Source organism: Acinonyx jubatus, chromosome B4, assembly GCF_027475565.1.
Source record: "Acinonyx jubatus isolate Ajub_Pintada_27869175 chromosome B4, VMU_Ajub_asm_v1.0, whole genome shotgun sequence".
NCBI lineage: Eukaryota > Metazoa > Chordata > Mammalia > Carnivora > Felidae > Acinonyx > Acinonyx jubatus.
The window spans coordinates 83,548,995-83,562,714 of NC_069387.1; the positions used below are offsets into that span (position 1 = coordinate 83,548,995).

The following is a 13,720-nucleotide window of genomic DNA, read 5'->3' on the forward strand; positions in this document are numbered from 1 at the left end:
AGACCATGGCTTTAAAGGGTGGAGTCAGGTTATGGGGCTGCTTCAGGATTGGCAATTGGACCAATGTCAGTGACCTTGTCTCAGTGGCACAGATAGGCCTGCCTCCCTCGAAGCCCCTAGGCAGGGAGGACTGGCAGCTAAGAGGGACTGAAGCTGGGTCACAGGCTGCTTCAGAGACTGAGGTCCATGGGCACAGGTGGATGGTGCTGGTAGCAGGACTTAGGTGAAACAGGGCTGTACGGAGTCCAGGGGGGGAACACGGCTGTAGACCCAGGGGTCTACAGCCAAGCCCACTGTTGGTGAACCTTCCTACTACCTGGGCGCAGGCCTGCCTCTCAAAGTGGCCCTCCTTCGTCTTGGGCTTCACCAGGGTTTCACGGTCTCCTACCTGGATTCTTTAACTCCCACAAAGGAACTTTCATCTGTGGGTGGCTGCCAAATTATTGTTGCTGAGTAGGGATGAAGCAGAGGACCATGTGACTGATATCACTCCCCCTCACACCTCTCTTTGGTTAGCGCTTTGTGATTATTTATTTCATTTATTACAGATTCCATAAAACCAGGAATTTTTTGAGCACTCAATAATTTTTTTGAAAATTTTATTTTATTTTATTATTATTTTTTCAATATATGAAGTTTATTGTCAAATTGGTTTCCATACAACACCCAGTGCTCATCCCAACAGGTGCCCTCCTCAATACCCATCACCCACCCTCCCCTCCCTCCCACCCCCCATCAACCCTCAGTTTATTCTCAGTTTTTAAGAGTCTCTTATGCTTTGGCTCTCTCCCACTCTAACCTCTTTTTTTATTTTTTTCCTTCCCCTCCCCCATGGGTTTCTGTTAAGTTTCTCAGGATCCACATAAGAGTGAAAACATATGGTATCTGTCTTTCTCTGTATGGCTTATTTCACTTAGCATCACACTCTCCAGTTCCATCCATGTTGCTACAAAGGGCCATATTTCATTCTTTCTCATTGCCACGTAGTACTCCATTGTGTATATAAACCACTATTTCTTTATCCATTCATCAGTCGATGGACATTTAGGCTCTTTCCATAATTTGGCTATTGTTGAGAGTGTTGCTGTAAACATTGGGGTACAAGTGCCCCTATGCATCAGTACTCCTGTATCCCTTGGGTAAATTCCTAGCAGGAACACTCAATAATTTACAGATGGTTTACTGGTATGATCCTATTGACTTTGGTTAATTTTGCAGTTTGAGCACAGTTTCTATTGCAATTTTATATTTGTCCCCTTTTGGGCTGGGGTATCTAAAGTCATAGACACAAACACAATGGTGACCAAATTGGGCTTCCTTTCTTATGGCTTGATCTGAGGTTGTGTGCAAATGCCATTTAATAAATAATTGAGGATAAAGTGTGCATATTTAAAAAATCAGTCTGTCAGGGTACCTGAGTGGCTCAGTTGGTTAAGTGTCTGACTTTGGCTCAGGTCATGATCTCATGGTTTGTATGTTTGAGCCTCATGTCGGGCTCTGTGCTGACAGCTCAGAGACTGGAGCCTGCTTTGGATTCTGTGTCTCCCTCTCTCTCTGCCCCTCCCCTGCTCATGCTCTGTCTCTCTTTCTCTCTCTTTCTCAAAAATAAATAAATTCAAAAAAATCAGTCTGTGATTATTTTTCCCTGAATACTCTGTTAGAGGAAAATGCCCCTTTTTCATTTATTTGTTTGTTTTTAATTGAAATATAGTTGACATATGATATTAGTTTCAGGTGTACAACATAGCAATTTTATGATTATATACATACGAAATGCTTACCACAAGAAACGTAGTTACCATGTGTCACCACTCAGTTATTACAGTATAATTGACTATATTCCCTATGCTGTACTTTTCATCCTTGTAGCTTATTCATTTTTATAACTGGAAGTTTGTACCTCTTGACCTCCTTCACCTATTTTGCTCATTCCCCTCCCCTCCTCCCCTCTGGCAACCACCAGTCTGTTCTCTATGTTTATACGTATGGAGAAAAATACATCTTGGAAAAGTAAAACCATTCCAAATTTCCTTCTACAGCATCTATATTCTTCCTTAAACTCCTAACACCTTTAACCAGATATTATGAAATATTCAAAGTTTCTGCTGGTTATATTTTCTTATGATTTGGTGAGAAGTTGAAAATAGCTATCATTATTGAATAACCTCTGAGGCAATATGGTATTGAGTTACTGTTCTAGAAGATCAACCACTGATTAACAATGGAACAATTATTCATTTTTGGACGTGGATGGCGGGATATTGCAGGGATTTTGCGCTTGGGGGATAAATTGTAATTATCTGAAATATATATTTTTATATACATAATAATAAATATATATGTTTGATGCAGTATCCTAGGGCACCTATTGTGGCTCTTGGAATACTGCTCTTGATTGACATTGGCTGTGAGAATGCCCCCAGCAACTTCAGTCCTAACTCCTCCCTAGATATTCTGCTTCAGGCAACTCATGGAATAGCAACACCCAGCTAGAGAGCTCCAGGGACCAATGGAGATGCCAAACATAAGAAGAAAATCATCACAGACATTTTTATTTTTAACCTAGAAGCAAAGTGGTTACTAACGGTAAGATATTTTTGAAATCTCAAATAGTCATTTTTTTTTCATCTGTTTGATTTTGTAGAACTAAAAAAATCGATCAACTCTTCATCATTGGTAGAATTGAATATAAGGTCATGTGATTAAATTAACTGTATGGCACAAATAAACATATTCCTTTATAATTGGCTTTTAATCCTATTTGCATATCAGAGTCATTTGTGAAGTTTAATACACATTAAATAATTTTGTCAATTATACTTTTGTCAATTAAAGCTGAAAAATAGGAGTCATCTGTGAAGATTGTTAAAGCTTAGATGCTTCAATTTCATGCAGCTCTTTCACTCACTTTGGGCAAATCACCAAACCTCTCTGTGCCTCAATTACTGCCTCTGTTAAATGGGGATTATAAGTACATCTTCATAGGAATGCTCCAAGGATGAAATGAGTTAGCATATGTAAATCCCTTAGGACAGTGCCTGGCACATAGAAAAACTGCTCTCAAATAGTATTTGCAACTGTTATTCTATGTGTGGGTAACTTGGATCTTTGCTTCTAGGGGTTCTGGTCTGGTCTGGGTTTATTCATAGAGACAGCTCAATTTACCTAGTCTGGTATTGTGAACATGGGGCTATGTGGAGAGAAAAAGGTGTATGTATTGCACCCATTAGTCATACGTGTGGAGGTGGTCTTGAAAAAGGGTGAAAGGGAAGGAATGCAGAAGCCATGTTTTGGAACTGGAAGCAGGTACTCCCGTACCTTCATGATTCCAGAATGAGATTTTGCCTTGCCATTTTCCCAAAGTCTTCCACAGTCTATTGAAATGTATTTATTTTTAAAAATGAAACTAGATATGTTTATGTAACCGAATCCCATTCTCTAAGTGTTGTTTCAACTTATTTAAAGCATAGATCCCAGATTTCAAAATATGATAACAACATGTAGAAGAAATCCTAGACACAGTCGAGAAAGTTGGGCAAGAAATATTTGGCAGAAAGAATAAAATCTGTAGGATCATAGAAAGTCCACCGGAAGTTATGGCCTGAGATGCATACCTATTCCGTAGTAGGATTTGTCTGGTATTAAGAATTCTTATGTACTGCAACAATGATCAATTTATCACCTCTCAACTCCCGATCTAAGTGTTCATCACCTGCTTTGCAGCCAGCATGATACTGAACTCGTCAGTAGAGGGCGCTGGAGGGACATTATAGGAGGTAAGCATTTGTTTTCTGGTTCCTTCGTGTTGTCAGTTTTTTCCTCCTACTCCTGCATTGCTTCCAGAGGCACTGTGTCCCATCATTGCACCCAACACACACAGTCTCCCCGCAAACCCATTGCCTCAGTCTCAACCTGGTGACCACCTCACACACTGTGACCCTGTTGATGTGGACCCTATGTGGCCCAGGGTGCCCCCACCCTGCCAGTAAGCAGGCTCCCAGTGCCTGGCTGGGAGTGCTTCTGCTTGCCCAATGACTGTGAACTCACTCTCGTGGGGCAATGGAATGAAAGAACTCCACCATCCAGTGGGTCCAAATATACCTCTGCAATAAGTCTGAATACCAGCCTTAGGAAGCCAGCCCCCTTTCCTTCCTTTTTGTTCCTTTGAGTTCTCTCCCTCAGCCCTAGGGTATTCTTTAGAACAGGGATCAGAAACTTCATCCTCCTGCTGGTTTTTATAAATAAAGATTTATCAGAACACACCCATGCTCATTCATTTATATTTTGTCTCTGGTTGCTTTGATGCTACAATGCAAAATTGAACAGTTCCAACGGAGACCTGATGGTTCACAAATCTAAAATATTTAATCTGGGCCTTTTAAAGAAAAAGTTTGCTGACTCCTGCCTTACAGTTCTTTGTCTTCTATAGTTTACTCCATTGTTACAGTTAATAATTCTTTATGTTAAAATGCCCTTGTTCAAATTACTGTGTGGTTTCCGTCTCCTAATTGTACCTTACTGATTTGTGCACTGCATATATATGTACCCCCTCTAGGGATTACAACCCATAGAATTGGTACTGTTTCCATTTGGGAAAGAAGCAGCTACTATTTTACCCGAGACCAACAAAATCCCCAAGGCAAGGAAATATTATGGATCTGGCTACTCCCTACAAAGTGGGAGAGGGAAAAAAAATGGGGAGAACAATCATAAGTTAATTATATCGATAAATTACCTCACCACATCCATACCTTATTCATTTGTTACACTTGAGAGCAATCCAGATGCCTGGCACATAGTAAGAATTTAGTAAATGATTTTACTGAATGAATGGGGTGTATGAATAATATTTAAAATGATGAAAATACACTATGGGCAACATTTTCTTTTTTATGCAAAGAAATGACAAGTAATAAAATGTAGATAAGCTATGGGTCATTTGTTCCTCAAATATTTACCCTGTGTGAAAATTATGGGGAAATATATATATATATATATATATATATATAGAGAGAGAGAGAGAGAGAGAGAGAGAGAGAGATGTGCCTGTGAATATATTATCTTAAGCTATACATGCAAATGAAGTGGAAAACACAAGAAAAATAATTTTGTCCTGAAACATTCTGATAATTGAGACAAGCATTGCATTTTTGGTTTGAATTAGCTGAGCTGAACCAGAGTTACTCATTTGACTTTATGTGTGAGGCCACAGACACAGAGAGGTTCATACTGGGTTCACTTCAATAAACAGCTGTGGACTGGGGTCAATTCTTATTTTATTTAGCATTATTCATTCATTCAGATTCCATATCCAGCTAATTACTTGCAGGAACGGTACTCATTAAGAAGAATAACTCATTTACATGGAGGAAGGCTACACTTTGCCCTTCTGCTTTATCTCCCTTCCTTCCCTTTGCATGTATTCTTTCATTTGGAGTAATGTGAAGCACACACGCGCGCGCGCGCACACACACACACACACACACACACACACACACACACACGTCAAATCAAACCACTTTAAATTCTGATTTCTTGTTTCCCAAACATTCAGACCTTCTCCTGGGCAGAAATTAGCCTCTGCCAGGTAATTCCAACACAAAGTTACATTTTATTTCACCCTCTTCACGTTTATCACTTCTTCCTGTCTGCTCACAGACCACTTTGCATGGTTAGCTCTGCCTTCTCTTTGGCTGATTGCAGGGCATTGAGTGGAAAGCTTCCGATGCCAGTGATATTTTCTCTACTGTTTACAGAAGCAGAAAAGAATTTCACACGTTTTTGAGCACTTCAGCTGTTTCAGCGCCCTTAAATGCCACTTATAAGCCATTCTAAACAAACCGACCTGCCTACCAGGAAACCAAAATACCTGTTAGCACTTTTGTTTTTCCACCAAGGATGAAGGGTTTTCTTTAATGCACCAAATGAATTCAGGAATGCATTTTCTTTCTAGGCCTGACACAAAGATAAATTTGTAGTTAGCCCAACATTAAAAAGATAAAAGTAGTTTGTTGTGTTATCAGCAGATGTCTTGTTATGAGAGAAAGGGAGAGTGGTGATTACTCTCCAATGACAATCTTCTAGAAAAATATGTATCAATTATCCTGTCATTTTGTTTAAACCGAAACCCTAGGTTAGTGGTTCTCAAACTTGTTTGCACATTGTAATCACCTATGGAGCTTCAAATAGTGTTAGTGTTAGTGTTAGTGTTAGTGTTAGTGTTAGTATTAGTGGTAGTGGCAGTGGTAGTGGTAGTAGTAATAGTGGAAGTAGTAGTGGTAGTAGTAGTAGTAGTGGTAGTAATAGTGGTGGTGGTAGTAGTAATAGTGGTGGTGGTAGTAGTAGTGGTAGTAGTAGTAATAGTGGTAGTGGTAGTAGTAGTAGTAAAGTGGTAGTGGTGGTGGTAGTAGTAATAGTGGTGGTGGTGGTGGTGGTAGTAATAGTAGTAGTGGTAGTAGTAGTAATAGTAGTAGTAGTGGTAGTAGTGGTAGTGATGGTGGTAGTAGTGGTGGTGGTGGTGGTGGTAGTAGTAGTAGTAAAGTGGTAGTGGTGGTAGTAATAGTGGTGGTGGTAGTAGTAGTAGTAGTAGTGGTGGTGGTAGTAGTGGTAGTAGTGGTAGTGATGGTGGTAGTAGTAGTGGTGGTGGTGGTGGTGGTAGTAGTAGTAGTAGTGGTAGTAGTGGTAGTGGTAGTAGTAGTAGTAATGGTGGTAGTGGTGGTGGTGGTAGTAAAGGTGGTGGTGGTGGTGGTAGTAGTAGTGGTGGTGGTGGTAGTAGTAGTAGTAGTAGTGGTAGTGATGGTGGTAGTAGTGGTAGTGGTAGTAGTAGTGGTGGTGGTAGTAGTAGTAGTACTAATAGTGGTAGTGGTAGTAGTAGTAATAGCAGTAGCAGTGGTAGTAGTAGAAAGTAATAAGGATACCTGTATCCACCTGCAGAGATTGTGATTGAATTGGTCTGGGGTGTGGCCTGGGCTTTGGAAGTTGGCAGAACCCCTCGGGTGACTATAGTGTACAGAGGAGCTTGGGAACCTCTACTCTAGGCTGACCTTTGCACTCAGAGACTAACTAGTACAGTGCTGTGCCAAAGAACTTTCTGAGGTGATGGCGAGTGCTCCTACAGAGAGAGCAGGAGGAATAGAAGGAAGAGGTTGGGTGTTTTCTGGTAACTAGGAAGCTTGTAAGCGCCCCATGCAGATCTGAGATCCAGACCTCAGAGAAGAGGGTGTGGTCCAGCTGGTCCTGGTGCCCCTGAGTGGAACGCATCATTCTGGAAGTGTGGCAAGAAAACGGAATGGATTGCTGTTGTGGGGAGAAGAGCCGGTACTGGAAGACTGACAAGAACAAACAAAGAGGGTCTTTATCCTCCTCCTCCAGCCTCACAGTCTCCTCTATGGCTCCCCAGTCACGGGGCCTAACAGGGGAAGAGCCGGCTAAAGGGAAATAGCTTGCAGGGTCCCAGCCCAAGTTAGTACCTCCAAGCCAGGTGTGGAAAGGTGGGTGTGGAGCTGAAGCCAACGTTTAATACTCAACGTGATTGTAACCAGAGAAATGCATATGTATATAAAATGAACATCTTTATACATATCAATTAACATAGATTTTTTCAAAACGGTATTATTACAGGCTCTGTGAGCTTTGTGAGCCTGCGCTCTTGTGCATTATGGGCGGACGTGTAAAATAACATCCCAGAAAGCACACCGCCAGTCCTGAAGTGTTTGTAACGCTTGACCCAATAGTTTTGCTTTCAGAAATCGATCCTGAAGACGCAATGAAAGCTCCGATCTAGGATTTAGGTACAACATATTTACCGATACATTGTTTGCTATAATATAATCTTAATGACCCCAATAGGATAAGGTTAAGCACATTAAGGAGAACAGATATTTAATTTTATGAAAAGATTAAAGCTGGGTTTACAGTGCAACTTATGAACAAAACTATGGCTTAATGTTTGAGATGCTGTCTTTTCATCGAATACTTTGCCACAAGCATTGCTGATTTATTAATTTTCTTTTCTCTTTATTGCTGTTTTTTGTTCCCTACAATATACCTATATTATATTGATAATAAAACAATGCAAATAAATAGCAAAGGAATAAATCTGTGACTTTAATAGAATTAAAATAAGAATAATGTAAAAATATGTAAACGAAAATAATACACTGGAGAAAAACCTGCAGGAACTATAAAAATGTTTTGCTTTAGTATGTAATGAATTCATATAGATTCATAAAATAAGCATAAGCACTAAAAGGTAAATGAGTAAAGGATCAAAATTATTTATTAAAAGGAAAAATACATGTGATTAATGAACTCAAAGGGAAACGTTGATTATCAAACTAGCAAAGATCACACAACTTGATAGGCATGGTATTGTTGGCTGAAAGTCATGGAACCGTTTTTGGCAAAAAACTGAACTATTTATTAGTAGTTAAAATACACATATCCTTTAATCTTACAAAAAGCAATTCTTAGACTCTATCCTAGGATTATAATTTGAAATGACAGGAAAAGCTTTCTTTCCAAAAGTATTTATAACTTTGTTATGAAAAAATAAAAGAAAAAACACTAGAGACAATGCAATATTTTAAACATATGAGAGTATTTTAATAGCCCTACTGTTATGAAGAATGAAATTTAATGGCTCCATTAAAATTATATTTATAAAGGTTTTTAAGAAGAGTTGGAAAATGTTTAAGTTTTAATATTAAGTGTGATATGCAGGTTAAATAGTTTAACATTTGGCGTTATCTCAGCCAGGCAATGTTATGCACACAACAAAGTTGGAAAGAATAGTAAGGAGTTAAATGTGGTTGTTTCTACTTACTGGCATTAAACATGATCTTTTATTTGTTTACACCTCTTTCAGCTTCCAAAAAGTTCTAAAACAAACGTGTATTTTCTCATCATTTCAAAAATATGCATTACTAAAATTTAAATCTTAAAGTTTAATAATAAGAATAAAATTTGCCCTGATTAAGGTACTTTGACCAATCCCATCCCTAAATCCTCCAATACTGAAGTGAGAGATTCTTGTCTTTGTAAGGCCTTGACTTAGGGAAACCTGTTTGAATTTTGACAATATAGCCTGGAAGGGCTGTAGATCTAAAGGAAGTTCAGTCCCTGCTAGATGTGGTATATAGTCTGTTCTTGCAGAAATTTGTGATCTAGATCCACAAACTTTTTCTGTAAAAGGCTGGATAGTAAACATTTTAGGTTATACAGAATTCTGTCACATATTTGTCTGTATTTGTTTTTAATGTGAAATGTAAAAACCGTTCTTAGCACGTGGGCCATACAAAAATAAGTCACAAACTAGTTTGGCTTGAGGGCTGTACTTGATTGCTCTCTATTCTAAATCACATATATGGTGAATAGCTAGAGATTCTGTGTGATAAATCCTGGGACAGCTAACTCGATGCTCTGTTCTCCATCCCTTCTGTGGGCCCATACAGCCATCAGAAGAAACACAAATTGATGTTAGTGTGTCTGTTACTGCCAAAAGAAAAATAAAGGTACAAAGAGGTCAAAACTCAGAGTTTTACAGCAAAAGTTGCTTATTCTTACAGACCTGAGTTGGTCAATTGCTGATCTAGGCCATGCTCAGCTGAGCAGCTTGGCTGACTCATACGTCTGAGGGTGCAACAGCAGGGGTAGGAGAGAGCAAGCCCAAACATGCAAGCGCTTTTCAATTCTTTGTGGAGGAATTGTTCAACCATAGCAGAAGCTGAGGTAGAACATAGTGGTTGAAAGTCCAAGAAGCAAGTAAGGATGAGGGAAGATGTGATGTAAGATATTTTGAATGTAATCCCCACTACAAAGCATTCCGATAGATCCATGCCTACCCTTCTTTTATATCTGGTACCCATTCTGCAATGATCGGCCCATACTGTTTCTCTTAACCAGATGTCCTCACTCCTTCCTCATTCAAGATGGGGCTGGTCATAACCCCCCAGGAACCTTAAGAAGTTTAGTAGTGAAATAAACCAGAATCCCTATTGCTACAGCTGGCTCTATCTAGGTCAAGTGTCCTTTGGACCAATTAATTTGTCTAGGGATCTGGGTACTATAATTATGAGCTCTCCCATTTGAAACAGATGTAGGAGAGTGCTGTTTCCAGAAGATAGGAGTGTTGCAAAACAATAAGAAAATATTTCCCAAAAAATTAAAATAGCCACATGTATTGATTAGTATTAGAAACTGTGTTTAGTGATCTACTATATGCACATGATACCATTCCATATTACAATCATCTAATGAAGTAGGCATTACTAATGTCTGCTTAACATATAAGGAAACTGACGTATAAGAGCTAATTTGCATGCCCAGGTATGTGGCAGGGTACATGGCAGAGTCATAATTCTAGCCTGGAGCCCTCCAATTTCAAAGATGAGATTCTATATTGCCACCTGTCCTTGGAGTCAGATTTGTTTTCTCTAATTTTTATCTCCAGAATTCTCTTAGAAATGATCTTCCTTCATTTTCTGTTTCCTTATATCTCTGTTTTTAATGGACCATCATTCTACCTACCCACCCCCAGTGTCTAGGAATCCACTGATGTTTTACTTTTTTGTGGTAGTTTGATTTCTTGTTCAGCATGTATCTACTTTGCATTGATGTTGGGTTTGGCCGTCTGACGTGCTTTGGCTGATAGAATGTTGGTGGACACAAACAGATACCTTAGATGTGCCTGCCAGATCTGGCTGGCCTCTGGTGCTGTGGAGTTGAACCGTGGGAAGAACAGGCCATTTTAACTTAGGTCCTAGAATGAGATGCGTAGAATATGTCTACAACCTGGAGCACAGCAGTCCAGCCGAGTCCATCCTAGATTGGAAGAACCACAGCTGATCTGCAGACTTGTGAAAATAAATACTGTTGTAAGTCACTGGGTTTAGAAGTGGTTTGTCATGCAGCTCATACCTTTGACTCCTTAGTGGGATTAAGGACTTGTAAGAAACCAGAGTTCTCTGATGAAGAGCAAGGTATTACAGGATAAAGAATGTGTGGACGTTCTCTGAATGATGGTTAGTGTGGTGTTGTCTCTGGAAATGTTTCCTTTTCTTACCTTGGGCAGTAATAAGTTTGTCATTGTAGGAAATTGCAAAGAGGTAGATCATTGTTAGAGAGTAATTTGTTGGTAACACTGTCTTTTCAGCAATTCTGTCTCATCAAGAACTTAAATTTATAGTCACTAGTAATGTTTATTATAATTATAATATGTTGCTTTAATGTAGCAATTCTTGTATTTTCACACACTTCATTAATTGTCTCCCATTTTCCAGGTAAATCTAACAATGCTGCACTTTATAAAAAGAAGAATGAAGTCTAGAAGAGAGGGTAAGCACTTGAGGTCAAAGTGATCTCTTAAGATGTCCTAGACCATGTGGGCCAAGACTAGATCTAGAATAGTGCACAGGATTTGGAAAGGAGCAGGAGGCAGCACTCTAATTTAGGCAAAAACTACTAGAATGAGGATTATGGAAGGGTCAGGATATAAGTCAGTTGAGATTTCAACTAGAATAGAGAATTTGTTTAAGAATTGGGAATAAATGTGTTCAAAATGTTCTGTGGAGAAATATTTTCAGGTATTAAAGAATGAAAGAGAAGTTTATACCTGCTAGAACAGACAGTGGAAAGCTTGTACAAAATCACAGTGAAAATAATGATGCATGAAGATCTGTCTTATGATGATAGTTAAAACCTTTAGAGTTTGAAAGACATGTTTTAACGGACTACTGTATGCCTATCATATGCCAAACACTGTGTTTGGTAGTTATATTCACAAAGTGGATAATTAAGCATTGCAGAGGTTAGAAAATTGAGTAAGATATTGTCCCTTCTCTCACTAGAGTAGACAGATATTTTTACAGCTACAATACAAGTTATACTTTAATAAGTGCTATAATAAAGGCAAAAAATTAAGAGAATATAGATAAGAGAAAGATTAATTATTATTAGGAGGATAAGGCAGTTATATAAGATGCTGCAAATGGACTTGGTAGTAAATTGCTCATAATGGGCAAAAAGAGGACAGAATCAAAAATGATGTCAAAGCTTTTAGTCCAGGAGACTGTAATTATGGTATTGGCACTAACAGAAATAGCAACCTGGAAATTATGATAATATTAACTTTGCATCAATTTCATAATTAATATGGGTTGGGATGAGTCAACTAAACTTCTAAAATTCAGTTCTAAATTCTTTCTGTGGCTTGGTTATAAAACATTATGTCTATTTTTAAGAGTTGACCTTATTGAACTCATGATGTCTAACTCGAGTAGGATTGGTATTTAAATGAGTGAAGAATGGGGAAGTGTATCCCAATTTGGTTCTTCTTGGACATAAATGGTATGTTCTGGAAAATGTACGTAAACACTTAGCTTTGCTAAAAATATATTATCTTACAGGTCATTCGCAGTATCTTTAAGTTATGGAGGTTGTGTAAAGATAACAAATTGAACTATAACCCTGAAAAGTTTGATGATAATCGAGACATTCATAGAATTGTAGACATATGAGAAGAGGAATCTCATATTGAACTGCAACGGAATTTCAGCTAACATGAGCTTTGGTCTAAGGAAAGAAAAATCTTAGCCAACTCCATGAAGTCTTGGAAAATATGTACAAAGACATTGCCAGTAACATTACATTCCAATCAGTAACACATGCTTTTCTTGAGGTTAAAATTACTATTTTAAATAAGTCAGCAAAGATGGTAAAATTCCTGCAGATGCTATTATTTTTAAGTTTCTTATTAATGCTCTAAGTCAAACTTCCCTCCCCCATACAAGGGGCTCTGGTCTGGCAGTTCTAACATGCTATTTCTGCAAACTGGATAAGGTGCTTTTATTTCTCAGGACCTCAGTTTCCTCATCAGAATGAAAGGGTAAGAATGAACTTACTCTCTCCCTCCCTTCTTTCCAACCTTTGTTTCTCCTTCCCTCTTTTCTTCCATGAATTTGTATTGAGGACCTCGTTTGTGTCCTAGTTTGAACTCACACATTTTACCCAGAATATTATAATCTCCTAACAAGCCTCTCTAACTCTTCTTGGTCTGGTATAGATAATTCTACCTGAAGTGGCTCTCATTGACCTTTTTGAAGCTTCATCTCAGGCTGCTTTCCCCAGTCATCTCATCCCCTGGGTACTGTAGCACTCTCTGAAAGTGAGGGACTGCTCTCTCCCATTTTGCCCAAGAGCAAATCCACTATTCTACAAACTCTTATCAAATGACCTTACCTCTGTAATACATTCAGGAAGAGTTAATTCTTTCTTTCCTTTTAGTCATGTGCTTGGTATTCGTCTCTATTGTAGCACTTAATTCCATTGTATTACACTTAACTTTTTTAATATGTCTGTCTCTTTCAGTACTGGGCATAGTGCTTTGCAAATAATGGGTGGTCAATAAATATGTGTTGAGTTGTGAACATTGAGTGATTTTTATTTGGGCTTGAACTGTGTAAGTGTCCTCAGTTTTCAACTTATTTTTGATAAATCTAGAAATCACTGAAAATAGGAGCAGGAAAATGTGATTTTAGTATTAATCTAAAAATTATATTTGAAATATGATTTTGTATCAACTTCAGGGTATTGATAACTAAATAAAACAGTAAAATTTGTAATCACTCTAAGTTATGGAGACATGTCTGGGCTTCTTCTAGGTGTTATGAAGGCATTGGATGATTGTCCATATTATGGATTCCTGAGCTATTTCTTCACCAAC

At 38.5% G+C, this 13,720-nt stretch overlaps 1 long non-coding RNA gene across 2 annotated transcripts in view; it reads left to right on the top strand.

Moving 5' to 3' along the window:
- Positions 1–4,520, top strand: part of LOC113602846 (uncharacterized) — a 187,636-nt gene extending 183,116 nt beyond the window's left edge. For both annotated transcript variants that reach the window (XR_008300297.1, XR_008300298.1), the window contains exons 5-6: positions 2,450–2,586; positions 3,466–4,520. This is a non-coding gene — a long non-coding RNA (uncharacterized LOC113602846). The remainder of the gene's footprint in view (positions 1–2,449; positions 2,587–3,465) is intronic.
- Positions 4,521–13,720: the final 9,200 nt, after the last annotated feature.